The following is a 16042-nucleotide window of genomic DNA, read 5'->3' on the forward strand; positions in this document are numbered from 1 at the left end:
TTCAGTTCAGCTTGAGCCGCGACAGCGTCAGCAGGGCTCAGAGGGTCGGGATGAGTTCTTCTTAGGGTCAGCCGCGATCAGATCAGCAGGGCTTCAGGTCCAAGATACAACTGCCCGCTAGCTGTCGGGCGGGCCCAGTTATAGTCCTTCTGCTCTTTGATCTCCGGACCCTCGCAGGCGGAGGTCTCAGGCCCTGGGGGCTGGTCGTAGGCGAGGTCCGGCGGTTGGCTCTTTGATCCCTTGGAAAGATGGGTCCGGGAATTCCCAGACGCCCAGCGGGTCTGGAGCCAGCCCTCGGGGAGGCCAGAGGGGTGATCGAAACAGGCCCACAGGGGAGGGCCAAAGGTGTGACAGAAACCAGCCCCTCAGGGGAGGCCGGAGGTGCCATCGAAACTCCCTGGCTTATCTCACTCGGGAGCCCTTTACCCCCCTGCCGGGCCTGGTGCGCCTTTGGAGTCTGGGTATCGCTGGGGCCGGGGTCACGCTAGGCCCAGGGAGACAGGGATGTCGGGAAGGGAGGATGGCGTCCGGGCCTTGTGGGGCATGCAAGGTTAGGCGCTCGGAGCCGGGAGTGGAGCGGGGAAGGCAGGCCTGGTCGAGGTTCCAGGGGGGTCTAGGCTTAACTGGGGTAGGACGACCAGGCTCGGGTTGCAGGCTACACTAACGGGGAGGCTGCGCAGGGGACTCGGGGTATAGACCTACGCTCACAGGGTGTGGAGGGACAGAGGCGAACCACGCCACGAGGCCGGGTCCAACGCGCGTCCCCCCCAGCTGAAGGCGAGGAGAACTACCCATCCTCTTGGGGGTTCTCTTCGCTGAGGCGGAAGAATCTGGACAGGCCGTCTGCGTTGGCGTGGTCAGACCCAGGCCGGTGCTCAACAGTGAAGTCCATCCCCTGGAAGGAGATGGACCAGCGCAGCAATTTGGGGTTCTCCCCTCTCATCTGCATTAGCCACCGGAGAGGTCGGTGGTCGGTCTGGACCCGGAAGTGAGTACCGAACAGGTAGGGCCTCAGCTTCTTCAGGGCCCAAACCACCGCAAAGGCCTCCCGCTCGATGGTGCTCCACCTTTGTTCTCGAGGGAGTAGCCTCCCGCTAATGAATGCCACTGGTTGGTCTAGGCCGTTCTCGTTCACCTGGGACAGGACGGCTCCGATGCCATGCTCGGACGCGTCCGTCTGGACTACAAACTCTCGTGAGTAGTCGGGGCCTGTAGGATGGGGGCGGTGCACATGGCTTCTTTCAACATTTCAAACGCCTCTTGGCAGGCGGAGGTCCAGCTGACTTTCTTCGGCTGGTTTTTGGAGGTTAACTCCGTGAGGGGGGCTACGATGCTGCCGTAACTCTTGATGAACCGGCGGTAGTACCCCGTGAGCCCTAGAAACGCCCGCACTTCCGTCTGGGTCGTGGGGGCCTCCCAGGCCACGATGGCATCGATCTTGGGCTGGAGGGGGGCTACGAGGCCTCTTCCGACCTGGTGCCCGAGGTAGATTACGGACCCTTGTCCGATCTGGAATTTGCTTGCCTTAATGGTGAGACCAGCCCTCCTCAGGGCGGTCAGCACCGCACCGAGGTGCTGGAGGTGCTCGGGCCAGTGGGAACTGTACACTGCGATATCGTCCAGATACGCAGCGCTGAACTCTTCCAACCCCGCCAGGACCTGGTTCACCAGTCGCTGGAGGGCGTTCTTCATTCCGAAGGGCATCACCCGGAATTGGTAGTGACCATCCGGGGTGGAGAAAGCGGATCTTTCCTTGGCTCCCTCGGTGAGGGCGATCTGCCAGTATCCACTGGTCAGGTCGAATGTGCTAAGGAAACGAGCAGCCCCGAGGCGATCGATAAGCTCGTCAGCTCGGGGATGGGATGAGCATCGGTTCTGGTGACTGCGTTGAGCCCGCGGTAGTCAACGCAGAACCTCAGCTCGGTAACAGCACCGGGGGCGGCTGCCTTCGGATCCAGGACCGCGGGGCTAGCCCATGGGCTGTCAGAGGCTTCGACCACCCCGAGAGCTAGCATCTTTGATATCTCGGCCTTGATGCAGGCCCGGACTCGGTCAGGGACGCGGTAGGCTCTGTGCCGTACTGGTAGGCTGTCCCCGGTGTCCACATTGTGGACGCACCAGCTGGTGACGCCGGGTGTGAGGGAGAAAAGGTCCGAGAACTGTCCCAGTAACTGGCGACAGTCCTCGCGCTGCTCGGGAGAGAGGGAGGAGGAGAGACTCACCCCCTCTACGGAGCCGTCTTTTTCTTTTGTGGAAAGGAGATCGGGGAGAGGCTCCGTTTCTTCTTCTTCCCCATCGTCCGTGGCGAGGAGTAAGCTCAACTCGGACCGGGCGAAGTGGGGTTTGAGGCGGTTCACGTGGAGGACCCGCAATGGGTTCCGGGGGGACTCCACATCGATGAGGTAGGTCACCTGACTCTTGCGCTCCACCACCTTGAAGGGCCCTGTCCACTTGTCTTGCAGGGCACAGGGCTCCACAGGGGCCATCACCCAGACCCGCTGTCCGGGCTGAAACTCGACCAGAGTGGCATTCTGGTCGTACCACCGTTTCATTTCTTCTTGACTGGCCTCGAGGTTTGCCTCGGCCAGTTCTCGGAACTTCCTCGTCTGGTTCCGGAGGGCCAGGATGTATCGAAACACATCGGGAGGGGGCTCTGGGGCCGCCGTCTCCCACCCTTCTTTGACCAGGGTGAGGGATCCCCGGACGGGGTGCCCGTAGAGCAGCTCGAAGGGGCTGAACCCCAGGGACTTCTGGGGGACTTCGCGGTACGCGAAGAGGAGACAGGGAAGGAGGACGTCCCACTTACGCCTCAGGGGCTCTTCGAGACCCATGATCATTCCCTTGAGGGTCCGGTTGAATCGTTCCACCAGACCGTTACCCTGGGGGTGATATGGGGTGGTGAATTTGTACGTCACCCCACATTGTTGCCAAAGGGACTTCATGTATTTTGAGATGAAGCTGGTCCCTCGGTCGCTGACGACTTCTCGGGAGAATCCCACCCGGGAGAAGATGGCCATGAGGGCCCGCCCCACTACGGGGCGGTCACCGTTCGGAGGGGAACGGCTTCGGGGTATCGGGTGGCATGGTCTACCAGAACCAGGATAAAGCGGTGCCCCAAGGAGGTCCGGGGGTCGAGGGGGCCCACAATGTCGATTCCCACCCTCTCAAAGGGGGTACTGACCACGGGGAAGGGTTGGAGAGGAGCCTTGCGCTTCCCTCCGCTCTTTCCGCTGGACTGACATGTGGGGCAGGACTTACAGAGGGCTTCCACCTCGGAGCGCATGCCCGGCCAGTAGAAGTGGGTGACCAGGCGATGGTACGTTTTGTCTTGTCCCAAGTGTCCCGCCAGGGGCACGTCGTGGGCCAGATTCAGGAGAAAGCCGCGGAAGCGTAGGGGGACCACCAGCACTCGGTCGGACCCTAGCTCGGCGGACTTTTGCTCACTGTATAAGAGGCCGTTTTCCCAATAGACAAAGTGGGAGCCGGACTGGTCACCGGCGGCCTGGGCGGCGGCCTACTGCCATGGCCCAACCAAGGATGGACAGGATGTCTGCTCTAGGCAGAACTCTTCTCGGGACGGTCCCCCTTCCTGGCGACATTGGGCCAGCTCAGGAAGGTCGTCCAAGCTCGGGGTCGGTTCGACACTAGGGCCGAGGGGACCTGCGTCGGGGGGGAAGCTCTCCCCGGGGAACAGCTCAGGGGTCTCAAAGGATTCAGGGACCTCTGGGTCCTCGGGGGTCGCCGGTGCCGCCTCTAAGGTCACCCCTTCGGGGGTGGCCCTTCGGGCGGTCATCGACCGGGTACTCACACAGGCCCACTCGGGTAGGCCCACCATCTCTAAGTGGGTCCTTTTCTCGACCCGCTGCCATGGGGAGCTCTCCAGATCGTTGCCGCGCAGGCATTCCACAGGCATGTCGGAGCGGACCGCCACTCGTAACTCTCCAGAGACGCCCCCCCATTCGAACGGGACTTGAGCTATCCGGCAGGTGCGGACGGAGTTATCAGCTGCGATCACCCTGCAGGAGATGTGGGGAACAATCTGGGCCTCGGTGACGAGGTGCCGTTTGACGGCGGTGATACTGGCCCCAGTGTCTCGGAGCGCCCCTATGTGATGGCCATTGACAGTCACCTGCTGCCGGTACTTCTCTGTGTTGTCGGGTAGGGGAGCTCCGGGGACCATCTCCCTATCACCCAGGGAGACTAACATCATAGCTGCGGGGTCTGCTCCCTCAAACTCTTCCTCCCCCTCCTCTTCTAGGGCTACTGAGGTGATGTGGCGCACTGGGGGCCCTGCAGCGGCAGGCTTCTGGAACAAGGGGCAGCGGGGGTCATTGGCATAGTGCCCGGGTTTCTGGCAATGGTAGCAGGCTTGGCTGACTCGGGGCCCTGGCTTAGCTGGGGGAAACCCTGCGCGCGCTGTGGGAGGCGAGGTGCCGGGCTGGTTTCTGGGGGGACTACGTGGGGACCCTACCTGGGAACCCCTCTGTCTATTCTGATTCCCCCCTCCCCTCTGGCGGGACGATCCCTGTTCATTTCGGCCAGAATCTCCCCCGGTCCCCCGGGGGACTATGGTGCTCACCCAGCGATCGGCCTCGACGGCCAGCTTCCGGGGGTCAGCCAACTTGCTGTCCAGGAGGTGCTGTCGGAGTTCCACAAAGCAATTCAGGGACAAGTGTTCATACGCAATGAGGTCGATGAGCCCCTCGAAGGTGGATACTTTACTGCCCTTGATCCACCCTTCCAGGGCCCGGCTTTAGAAATTGACATATTCTACCCACGTGGTGCCGGGGATCTTCTTGCATTCTCGGAAGCGTTGGCGGTACATTTCTGGGGTGAGCCCGTACCTTGTGAGGAGGGCCTCTTTCATGTGGCTGTAGGAGGTCTGTTCGGCAGACGGTAGGTCGAGTAGGGTGTCTCTCCCCTCACTCAGGAATCGACCCCACAGCCCGGCTCCCCAATCTTTCTGCGGAACTCGGTGGGAGGTCATAGCGACCTCATAGGCCTTGAACCATTGCTGGATGTCATCGTTTTTATAATATTCTTTGACCACATCCTTGGGGATGTGGACCTTGGGTTCCACCGGGGGAACAGACTCTCGGGTCGCTGCTGTTTTGTTGCCTTCGTTCCGGGCCTTTAGTTCTATTTCCAATACGCTGCGCTCGTGCTCCAGCTGGAGCTTCTTTCCGTCATGTTCTCGTTGGAGTTTCTTCTCCTCCAGTTCTCCTTGCAGCCGCAGCTGTTCGATGGCTAGCTTTTTCTCGGCCAGCTTGAGTTCTACCTCCATCTTTAAATGGGCTAGTTCTAGCTCGTGGCTTCGGTTGCGTTCTCGATCGGTCATCTCTTCTCGAGATAGACCTCTCTCTGCGCTGCGAGTCCGCGTCGGGGACTCTGCTCTTTCTTGCTCTGGGGCGTGGGTTTCGATCAGGGGTGCTCCCCCTCCATCGGCATCTGTCGGTGCTGGAGGTTGGGCTCCGGTCTCCACCCAGGCTGTTAGAGCTTGTTGGAAGTCCTCTTTGGTGTTTAATCCCGTTGACGGGATACGGAGATCTTTGCAGAATTGTTTGAGCTCACGGTGCGAATAGTCTCCCAGAAGCTCCATCTGGAAGGTGGTCTTGTCGCTCGTGAGGCTCATGCTTGCTCTTTGTTCGGGTAGTGTGTCAGTACTGTACGATCCCTAGACGTAGGTTCTTATCGCGACGCTGCCACCAATGTTAGAAGGGGCGATCTCCGAGGGCCAGGTTGTGCTCACCCGGACACCCCAAGACCCACCTCTCCCACAGAACTTGCCGAGTCTTGATTGTGAGGTCCTCACCGGGGAGGACTTCGAGTCTAGAATCGTACACACTGAGCTCACACCACACTACGAACAGACACTACACCGTTGGATTCTGGTAACAAGTTCTTTATATAAGCAAATAACGAAGGAAGCACTCTTATATACACCGTGGTCAAGGGACCACAAAGTCTTGGAGGATTCGGGAAGGGGGAAGCGGGACAGTCTTTTAGTCTCTGGGTCAGTACGAGTCGTTCCCTATGCACAGCTCTCAATCCTCGAGCCGGGGGGTACGGGATGATGGTCGTACTGGCTGCCTCACCTCCGTCGAGTCGGCTCGGTCGTGATGGTGGTCTCGATGGTCCAGCCGGACCGGAGTACTCCTCGAGCTGCGACGAGGTCAGCAGGGCTCGATCTGGAGAGGTTCGTGAGAGCCGCGATAGCGTCAGCAGGGCTCGGATAGTCTTTGAGGTCGAGCCGCGACAGCGTCAGCAGGACTCCGATGGTTGCAAGTTCAGCTTGAGCCGCGACAGCGTCAGCAGGGCTCCGATGGTCTTAGAGGTCGAGCCGCGACAGCGTCAACAGGGCTCCGATGGTTGCAAGTTGGGCTTGAGCCGCGACAGCGTCAGCAGGGCTCCGATGGTTCAGTTCAACTGGAGCCGCGACAGCGTCAGCAGGGCTCCGATGGTTCAGTTCAGCTTGAGCCGCGACAGCGTCAGCAGGGCTCAGAGGGTCGGGATGAGTTCTTCTTAGGGTCAGCCGCAATCAGATCAGCAGGGCTTCAGGTCCAAGATACAACTGCCCGCTAGCTGTCGGGCGGGCCCAGTTATAGTCCTTCTGCTCTTTGATCTCCGGACCCTCGCAGGCAGAGGTCTCAGGCCCTGGGAGCTGGTCGTAGGCGAGGTCCGGCGGTTGGCTCTTTGATCCCTTGGAAAGATGGGTCCGGGAATTCCCAGACGCCCAGCGGGTCTGGAGCCAGCCCTCGGGGAGGCCAGAGGGGTGATCGAAACAGGCCCACAGGGGAGGGCCAAAGGTGTGACACAGGATCAAGTAGCTCTGGGGGATCAAGCAATTATAACACCACCCCCAACAGAAGACCCAGAAGAGGAAGAGGCAACACAAGAGGGTATAGAGGCAACCAAGCACCAATGTGGCCAATGTACCAGGACCCATATAATAATTTTTGCCCTCCTCCCCCGCCTTTTTTCTATGGCCCACCAATGTACAATCAACCCAACTATCAGAATTGGGGAAATGACCAAGGCAACCAAGGCAACCAAAGGAAACCTTTTTTAGGGAGAGGCGGTCAGACGCAGAGAGCAAAAAACAAACCCAGCCAGGGAGTACAATGGGCAGAACCAGTGGTGACAACAACACGTCATACACGGAGCAAAGGCCCCCCGGAAGCAACCACGAGCACCAACCCGATTTAGTGGTAAATCTATCATCACTAAGCCTCACAGCCACACAGAACCAAGTGCTGAATAAGGGTTTAGGATTTGTTCCCACCCCTACCACAGATAAGTTCAAACGGTGTGTTGAACTAAAGGAGTTCCTGAGAAAAGTCAAATTGCAGGTATTCTTCCAAGACAAAGATCCTACAGAACGAACAAAGAGTGACACAGGACTGCATAAAAAATCGAATTTTGTCCCTCCAGCACACAGCCTACCGGTGGAAGTATTAACTTTTGAAAAAGCGATCATGAGAGAGGCACAGGAGTTAGACCCACGCACAATCAAAGTATTTCATAATACTAGCAAAGCTGAACAATCAGCATTGCAAGAACTGTCAAAGAACGACCTCATTACCATCAAGCCAGCCGACAAAGGCGGTGCAATTGTACTACAGAATACCACGGATTACAGAAATGAGTGCCTCCGCCTACTAGGAGACACACGGAACTATGCCATACTGGATGAAGACCCTACAGAACGATTGAGAATCTCAATTGCATATCTAACAGAGGAATGTCAAGCCAACGATTGGCTAAGTAAGAAAGAAATTGAGTTCCTAACAAATAAGAAGCCAACAGTACCATACTTTTACACCATCCCCAAAATCCACAAGAGACTAGACAATCCACCAGGGAGGCCTATAGTCTCGGGGATAGGTTCAATCTTAGAGCCTCTCTCACAATTCGCGGATGCTTTCCTCAGACCCTTAGTGCAAAAAACGGATACCTATCTGAGGGACACTAAGGACGTACTGTGCCTCTTACAAAATCTAACTTTTGACGCGACATCCAGTCTTCTGGATGTCGAAAGTCTATATACCAGCTTACCACACAGAGAGACATTACAGATTCTGGAGGAAGTACTTTACGAGAGCGAGTGGGAATTCCACACCCCCCGCCATGTAGTACTGGAATGCTGCCAATTAGCACTGTGTGAGAACTTCTTCCGTTTCGAATCAACCCTATACAAACAACAACACGGGACCAGTATGGGCAGTACATTTGCGCCGAGCATAGCCGGACTGTACGTCCATCAACTGGAGAAAAACAAAATACTGAATGAGAGAAATCCCCACAGACACCGAATCCTGCATTGGAAACGCTATATCGACGATATTCTGTTGATATGGGAAGGCACGGAAGAAGACGCACGGACTTTTCTGACTTGGCTCAACACACAGGACCCATTCCTGAAGTTCACTTGCTCAATGAGCAAGACTGATCTAGTTTTCTTGGATCTAAACATTCATGCTGAGTCAGGCAGATTGATGACAACAACCCACTTCAAAGAGACAGCACGTAATTGCCTCTTAACCTTTGATAGTTTCCATCCTCGTCATCTCAAACAAAACCTCCCGTTTGGGCAATTCCTCCGTTTACGCAGGAATTGCAGTAAAAAATCTGACTACCTAACCCAAGCGGAGGACTTGAGCAACAAGCTGAGAAACAGAAAATACCCTAATAAACTGATCAAAGAGGCTAAGAAGCGGGCGGCCAACAACAATAGGGAAGCCCTATTAGAACCCAAGGAAAGAACACAACCTGAGAACAAAAAACCCATCTGTATCACTACATTCAATCAAGTTTCTGACAGTGTGTCCAAAATAATCAAAAAACATTGGCCAATACTCAATAGCGGCGGCCTGAACATACCAACCCCAATGTTCAGCCATAGGCGGGGTAAAAACTTGAAAGATTATTTGGTACATACCCGTCCTACATCGATAACCCAGACAGTAAGATCCCAACCATTACCTAATGGTCATTTCCCATGCAACAATTGTAGTGTCTGTCATTTGACTTCCCCAACCAAAACTATAACCTTCAACAACACTACGAAATGGGAGCTTAAGGGATTTTCCAATTGCAATACCAGTGGAGTGGTGTATTTGATAACTTGCACATGCAATTTACACTATGTGGGTATGACCACGAGAAAGGTCAGTACCCGCATAGTAGAACACAGAAGTAACATCAGGTGCAAAAGAGCCACAACAAGAATGACCACCCACTTCATTGAACAGAACCATACACCTAACGACTTGACCTGGGTGGTCATAGAGGCAGTCAAAAACAAAGACAACCTGGAACGAATCCTCCATGAGAAAGAGCAAAGATGGGTGTTCCGTCTGCGTACAGACACCCTTGGGCTTAATGATGAAATCCCGTGGGGGGCTTTTCGCCCTTAGGCCAGCTGCTAATACGAAATGAACTGTAAAACTGAAACCAATCCAACACTCCGATATAGTGTCCCACGAACCATAAATAAGACCTTCTACATTTACTAACCACTGCCATTAGGCAATATAGCCTGTCAGCCCAATGTCCCTAATCCGTTGTCTAAATTTATGTTAATCTTATTTTGCAAAAAACAACAGTTTTCCGAGTCCTAATACCTGGGTTCTAAATTGTCTTATAAATATACCCCCATATCCAGCATCATTGTAAATTGCTTTACACCTTCTAAATCGGTATAATACCAAAGTAATACTGAAAACTCTTGATCACTCGCGCTAAGCGCGATGACATCCTCACAAGATGGCCGCCACAAGCAAGCGCTCTAGTGTACAGACACTTCAGTGCAACCCGGAAGCTCGCGCCTTCAAAACACACCGGGAGCCCGTTTTTCTTTAGTATGCGGTCGGGTGAGGAAGCATCAGGTATTACCGAGCGGGTCTGCCGATAGGAAGTAAGTACACAACGAGGCTAGGTTGCAGGGATACCAGCAATTCTAAAAGGCAACATAGTAAGGGAGCCCGTCTAACTCTAACCTTGAAACTCCTTTTTCAGCAATGTTTCCACGAGGCGTTCCTGCCCTTGCCTAAGACCATGGGGTGTTAAAAAACACTCGTTTATGTAAATATAACCATCAGCCATGCTATTATTTTGTGTGTATGTGTTGTGTGTCTTGTCAGTAGTCACATTAAGTCTGTTTGTCTTGTGTGTAAAATCACTAAACCACTTGATTCACAGTGCTTTATTTTTCTACACCGGTTTGAAAACCAGCACGCACCAGTATGGTGCCCAGGGCACACTCACGCCCTAGAGGAAGTGAGATGCATGTGAGTTGTTCCCCCCTTTTTCGGGAGGGGGTGTCTACCATTAAACAACTGTTCTTCTCTTTTACAGCATTACGAATACAATACCAACCGTATGTACAACTACACGCATGTTTTTTTATCAACAGTGTTTATTATTAATATAAATAATTAGTATTTATTATTATACTTTTTCAATTGAAAACAGGAGTGGCAATACAGGGCTGGACCCTGTATGGTCCTGAGGAAAAGCTTGGGGGAGCTTGAAACATGTCGACCTTAACACTGATCTAGCTCAGTAAAAGTTAGAACACAGTGTTACCCCTTTTTAATTTTTATACCACACTAGGAGCAAAATAAATTGTTGAGGCCCACTAGCACGGTATTTTTAATTTCACACCCACTCCACCATCACCACACTAGCACCACACATAGTCATCTCACAAAACCAGTGCTCCAGCGTAGTCGCCTTGTCGCAGCACGCCCCTTTTCGTAGAGAACTGGGATGGCCCCAATGATGAAGCATGTCACCGTGGGGCAACCCCGGTGAGTGAGGGGAATCTAGAAAGAAATTTTTCTTTCTTACATTTTTGGTACACACTGACTTAGTAAGCAGTAACCACACAACACCCACCAGGTCTCCGGACCCTTCACATAGGGTTCCTGTATTGCTAATTAATGTATACACATCCTTGTGTCTGGTGGTGGTCATCACAGTTATCCCTTAAATTAGGGATACTTTAGGAGGTTTGGGTCATGGGTTTGTTCCCTTTTCCCATGCAAAATCATTTTGTGTAACCCTTTCACAGGCTTGGATATGGGTTGATATCCCATGGTCAGTTGTGCGCAGTACTAATGTACAACCAGGGTATACCCCACTTACAGCTGCGCGCAGTACAAAAGTACAACTGGGCTGTGTGTTTTGGGTGCTAACCTCTCACACAGGATAATGGGTGGTTATTAAGCATGGGCGGATTTTGCGAATTGGCAATCCGCGAAATTGCGTATTTACGGATTCGCAATCCGCAAAATCCGCGAACTCTCGCGAATTTTGCGGATTCCTTTGTTTTTGTGTTCGCAAGTGTTTCTGCCATTTCGCAAGGGTTTTTTACCAGTTCGCAAACGCGAACTTACTTGTCGGGTAGCAACGGTCGCGACCATGTTGTTTCTACGTCTGGTTCATCACAGCCCCCTCTGTTTCACCACTGCCACCCTCTGTTTCACCACTGCCACCCTCTGGCTCACCCATGCTATCCTCTGGCTCACCCATGCCACCCTCTAGTTCATCACTGTAGATTATGGGGAGAAAAGCACACCTGCCCTGCCTAAACTGACATGAATGAATTAGGGGCTGATTAATGTGTCACTGAATTTGAACTTCCAGGCTGGCACCTGCTTCCTTATCTGTAATTGCTTTCTGTTGCAGTGTATTTTTTTCAACAGGACCTTTGTTGTATACTTGTAGCTATTCTCTGAGCCTGCTGTGAGGGTCAGAGCAGGGTCATAGAATAGTTGCAAGTAGGCAACTGAACTCTGAAGGGGCCCCTCAGGAAGCACTACAGGGAATGGTTACTAATGATAAGGTTGAACTTTTGCACCTGCTGAGTGCTTTCAGTTTTGTCTGTATTTTGCTTTCTGTTGCAGTGTAATTTTTTTAACAGGACCTTTGTTGTATACTTGTAGCTATTCTCTGAGCCTGCTGTGAGGGTCAGAGCAGGGTCATAGAATAGTTGCAAGTAGGCAACTTAACTCTGAAAGGGCCCCTCAGGAAGCACTACAGGGAATTGTTACTAATGATAAGATTGAACTTTTGCACCTGCTGAGTGCTTTCAGGTTTGTAAAATTCCAAATATCCAGCAGCATCCACAAAAAGTAATCCTTCCAGGTCAAGATCCAAATCAAAGTGACCAGCACATGAAGAAAGCACTGGGAGGAGCCTGCTGGACAGGAACAGGAAGTTGGAGACTGTGGGGCACTTCCTTCCTCCCACCCCCCCCCCCCAAAATGGACTCCTTGCAAAAAAAAGTGCAGGCAAATGTCAACCTGAGGAGTTATTCTGATAAAAATCATAATTTTAAAGGTTTATGCTGCCTGCTGGTGGATTTCTTGTGCAAAATTGCAAATTTTGCAATCTCGCAATTGCGAGATTGTCACTGCCCGCTGCATCTACGTGTTTGCAAGTGTTTACTCCAGCGAAATTGTATAGTATTCTAGTTGGCAAGTGCGACCAAGCAAAAAATCCGCTTCGCACAGATTTACGAATTTTTGGCAAGTTCGCGAGAGTTCGCGGATTGCGAATTTGCAGAAAATCCGCAAACTCCGCGAGCGGAACGGATTTTACGCCCATGCTTAGTGGTTATCCCATATCGTGGTAGTTCCCTTGTAGTTGGGATAGGTGTTGCGGGGTATTTTATCTTTGACATTACAGTTTAGTATTTTACAGCTTGTTTCAGTAAATTACTATTGGTACTGGTGTCTCTACACTACGCTTCTAAATACTTTTATAATTTTGGGGGAGGATGGGGAATATTGTTTCACATGTATTTTGATGTATTTTTCCCATCATTTCTGGATTTGTATCGTTCATTATTCTGAGATGCTTTGTTTATTGTTGCATCCTGAAGTTATGAATTATACTGCTTACTTGTGTATAGTTTTTTCTTTATTTGCTATTGTTATTTTGTTTGTAATGGAAAGGGATAATGTTATATCCTAAGTATTGCATTTACGTGTAATCAGCCTGGGTCTTCCTAGCTGCTCAGCTAGAGTGAGAGATGGTGACGGAATGTTGATGTGCCTGTGATGCGTGGAATGCCTGGGTGCCTGAGTGGATGAGTGGGGACATTTGGAGATGGGCTGAGCAGCAAGGCAGGCTGCTCCTGGTGGGGCTGGTGTATGGCTGGTACATGACTTGTACCCTTCTAGGGCTGGCTGGACTAAGATTGATACTATGATGACATGGATCTAATAAAGAAGACTTGAAACTACTATTCAAGGCTACCAGTGTCTTCATGTACAGAGCACAACCCGGTCCTAGGATGCTTGTTTCTGGTCCAGGGAGGACCTGCTTGGCACTTCGGGCTGGACTGTTCCCATGGCCAGGTCTAAACTGGGGTGGCATGGTGAGCAAAAGAATGTTGGATTTAACCCAGATCTCTTGCGTGGGGGTGAATGTTCTGATTTGTTCTGCATTCCATCCATCAATTGTGTGTCCTTTGCTTTCTCGCCCAAAGTGCCCAGGGTATTCCAAGACATGGGAGCCGGGCTCCATGTGCCACTGGAATCAAGCTATCATGGCTGATGAAGGGTGAAACCCCGAAACCGGTCTTAGGATGCTTGTTTCCGGTCCAGGGAGGACCTGGCTTGGCAGTTTAGTCTGGATTGTTCCCATGAGGCACAGGGTCAAGACTGATTTGCATGTGCTAAGGAAATCAAGGGGGGGAGTGAAGAGGTGATGCCGGTGGGCACCGAGGTGGGCACGTCCTCCTCTTGTCAGGGTTTAAGGTTAATCATAAAGGGCCACCTCAAAATGGGTGGATGTGTATCCAGATGTCATTGGAATACAACATCTTTGTTAAAATACCCCTCACACACCAAAAGGGCCCTTGGTGTCATGCTTCATCATCGGGGTCTTCCCGTCCCGCTGCGGGGCGGGGCAGTGCTGCGACAAGCGGGTACGCCGGAGCACCTTTTAGATGGAGGTGCTATGTGTTGGGAGTGAGTGTCAGTGGGGTCAGGGGTGATATCTGGTGTAAGTTAAAAAATACCTGGCCTAGTGGAAAAAAAGAATTTTATTAAGCACTGGCTGGTATTATTAAAAGAAAAAGTGAAGCGGAGAGATAGAGCAGGTTAATGGGCTCTCTCTCCTAAGTGGGTCAACATGTTTCGAGGCACCGGGCCTCTTCGTCAGGACCTAGGGGAGATCCCCCTGTCACTCACTAATGTATTCTCCACAAAGGTAGAAAAAAAGTGTATGTACAAAAAAGTGAAAAAACTATGTGAGTAACTACCAATTAATAATTACAACACATCTATACTACCACACTAATAATGTAGTATGCTTATCAAGAGAGGGATCAATGCCTCATGAGCCAGCATAAGACTGAAGGGTATGATGGGGTATCAATGTGCCCCTAGCACGATTGTGCTTCCTCCTTCGTCCGCGGCTTCCGTGGATATGGCTGATGAAGGGTGAAACCCCGAAACCGGTCTTAGGATGCTTGTTTCCGGTCCAGGGAGGACCTGGCTTGGCAGTTCAGTCTGGATTGTTTCCATGAGGCACAGGGTCAAGACTGATTTGCATGTGGCCAGGTCTAAACTGGGGTGGCGTGGTGAGCAAAAGAATGTTGGATTAAACCCAGAGCTCTTGACATGGGGTGGATGTTATGATTTGTTCTGTATTCTGTCCATCAATTGTGTGTCCTGTACTTTTAATCAGAGCACAGGCCCTGGGTCTGGTTATTAAAACCCAGGGCGCAATCATAGTCAGAATAACAGCATCAAGTAGTCAAAATGAGGCCAAAAACATAAGGGGGGGACTGCAAAAGCCCTGGTTTCCCGCAGGATTGCTGCTGCACGCTGCATCCTTAACGCAGGACCCCACTTCTCATTGGAAAGGCTGCTGCGCAATGCATCCTTGATGTAGGATTTTGCATCGCAACTCCATGGAACAGCTGCAGCTTGGCACATCCTCATCATAGGACCTTATATCACTGCTCTGCAGCTGCTCATAATGGCTGTTGTGCAATGCATTCTCGACGAAGGACCAGGCATCTCGGCCCTAAACCACTAATATGCAATGCATCCTCGACGCTGGACATCGCAGCACTCTGTAACCTGGATTTAAGGTACTTTGTTCGGCTGGCCTACCCTGGTCCTTGTATCCGGTCAGCGTTCCATCGTGGTCAATCTGAACTTGTGAGTTTGTCCCAGTTCGGTGTAATCAGATTTGTGCTTTTGAACCCTATTCTTACCTAAATCTTTAAAATTGCATACCGCTCGTTCTACGAGTACATTTTTGCTATTTTGGTGACAAATAATTTATTACATTTTACTCTAAGTTTCTAAATTGGTGTGGGATTTGTCTTGTGTTGTGTTTTCACTTTATTACTAATTGAAGGGCTGCATACATTTTTACACATTGTCTCTACGTTAAGCCTGACAGCTTTTGTGCCAAGCTACCAGATGGTTAAGCACAGGTTGATTTGAGGTTTGCTTGTTTTTCACCTTGACACAAATTGTGTTGCTACTTAAATAGGGTTTCACCCCAGTCGACTAGTAACCCAATTTCCTACAAATGTGATTGAAATTTTCAAATCGATGACTCCAACCCTCAGTTCGAGATTAGTCCATCCGAGCAAGAGCAGCAAGGACAGGACACTGTGCCTCGTTTGCGCAGTGCAAATACCATACTTATCTTCCTGAGCTATCATGTGTGACGTTAATCACTTCAGTTGCTGCCTTGAGAAGAAGAAGTGCTAAGTTCCTCGAAAATTCAAGGTGGAGTCAAGCATGTTACTGGAACGGCCCCCAAGACACGGCAACTATGACTTGGTTTCAGCCATTTTTAGTACTCATCTCACCAAAAGTGTCCCCTTCTACGGTCTAATAAATGCTGGATAGGCCTGAGCTATTCAGAAACTGCATTGGAAGCTGACCAAAGGAGAGATGCCCAAAACTATTTCTCATCTCAGAAAGGGTGTGTCAGTGTACATAATACATGACCTAATGAAGCTGTGGGTGGAGAGAAGTGCATTACTTCAGGACAGCCTGTTCTT

The 16042-nt window shown here is 51.7% G+C and overlaps 1 long non-coding RNA gene across 4 annotated transcripts in view; it reads right to left on the reverse strand.

Moving 5' to 3' along the window:
- Positions 1–16042, reverse strand: part of LOC144780855 (uncharacterized) — an 800768-nt gene that overhangs the window by 706207 nt on the left and 78519 nt on the right. The gene's annotated exons all lie outside the window — the stretch shown is intronic.

The sequence above is a fragment of the Lissotriton helveticus genome, chromosome 9 (assembly GCF_964261635.1).
Source record: "Lissotriton helveticus chromosome 9, aLisHel1.1, whole genome shotgun sequence".
NCBI classification, from domain to species: Eukaryota; Metazoa; Chordata; class Amphibia; order Caudata; family Salamandridae; genus Lissotriton; species Lissotriton helveticus.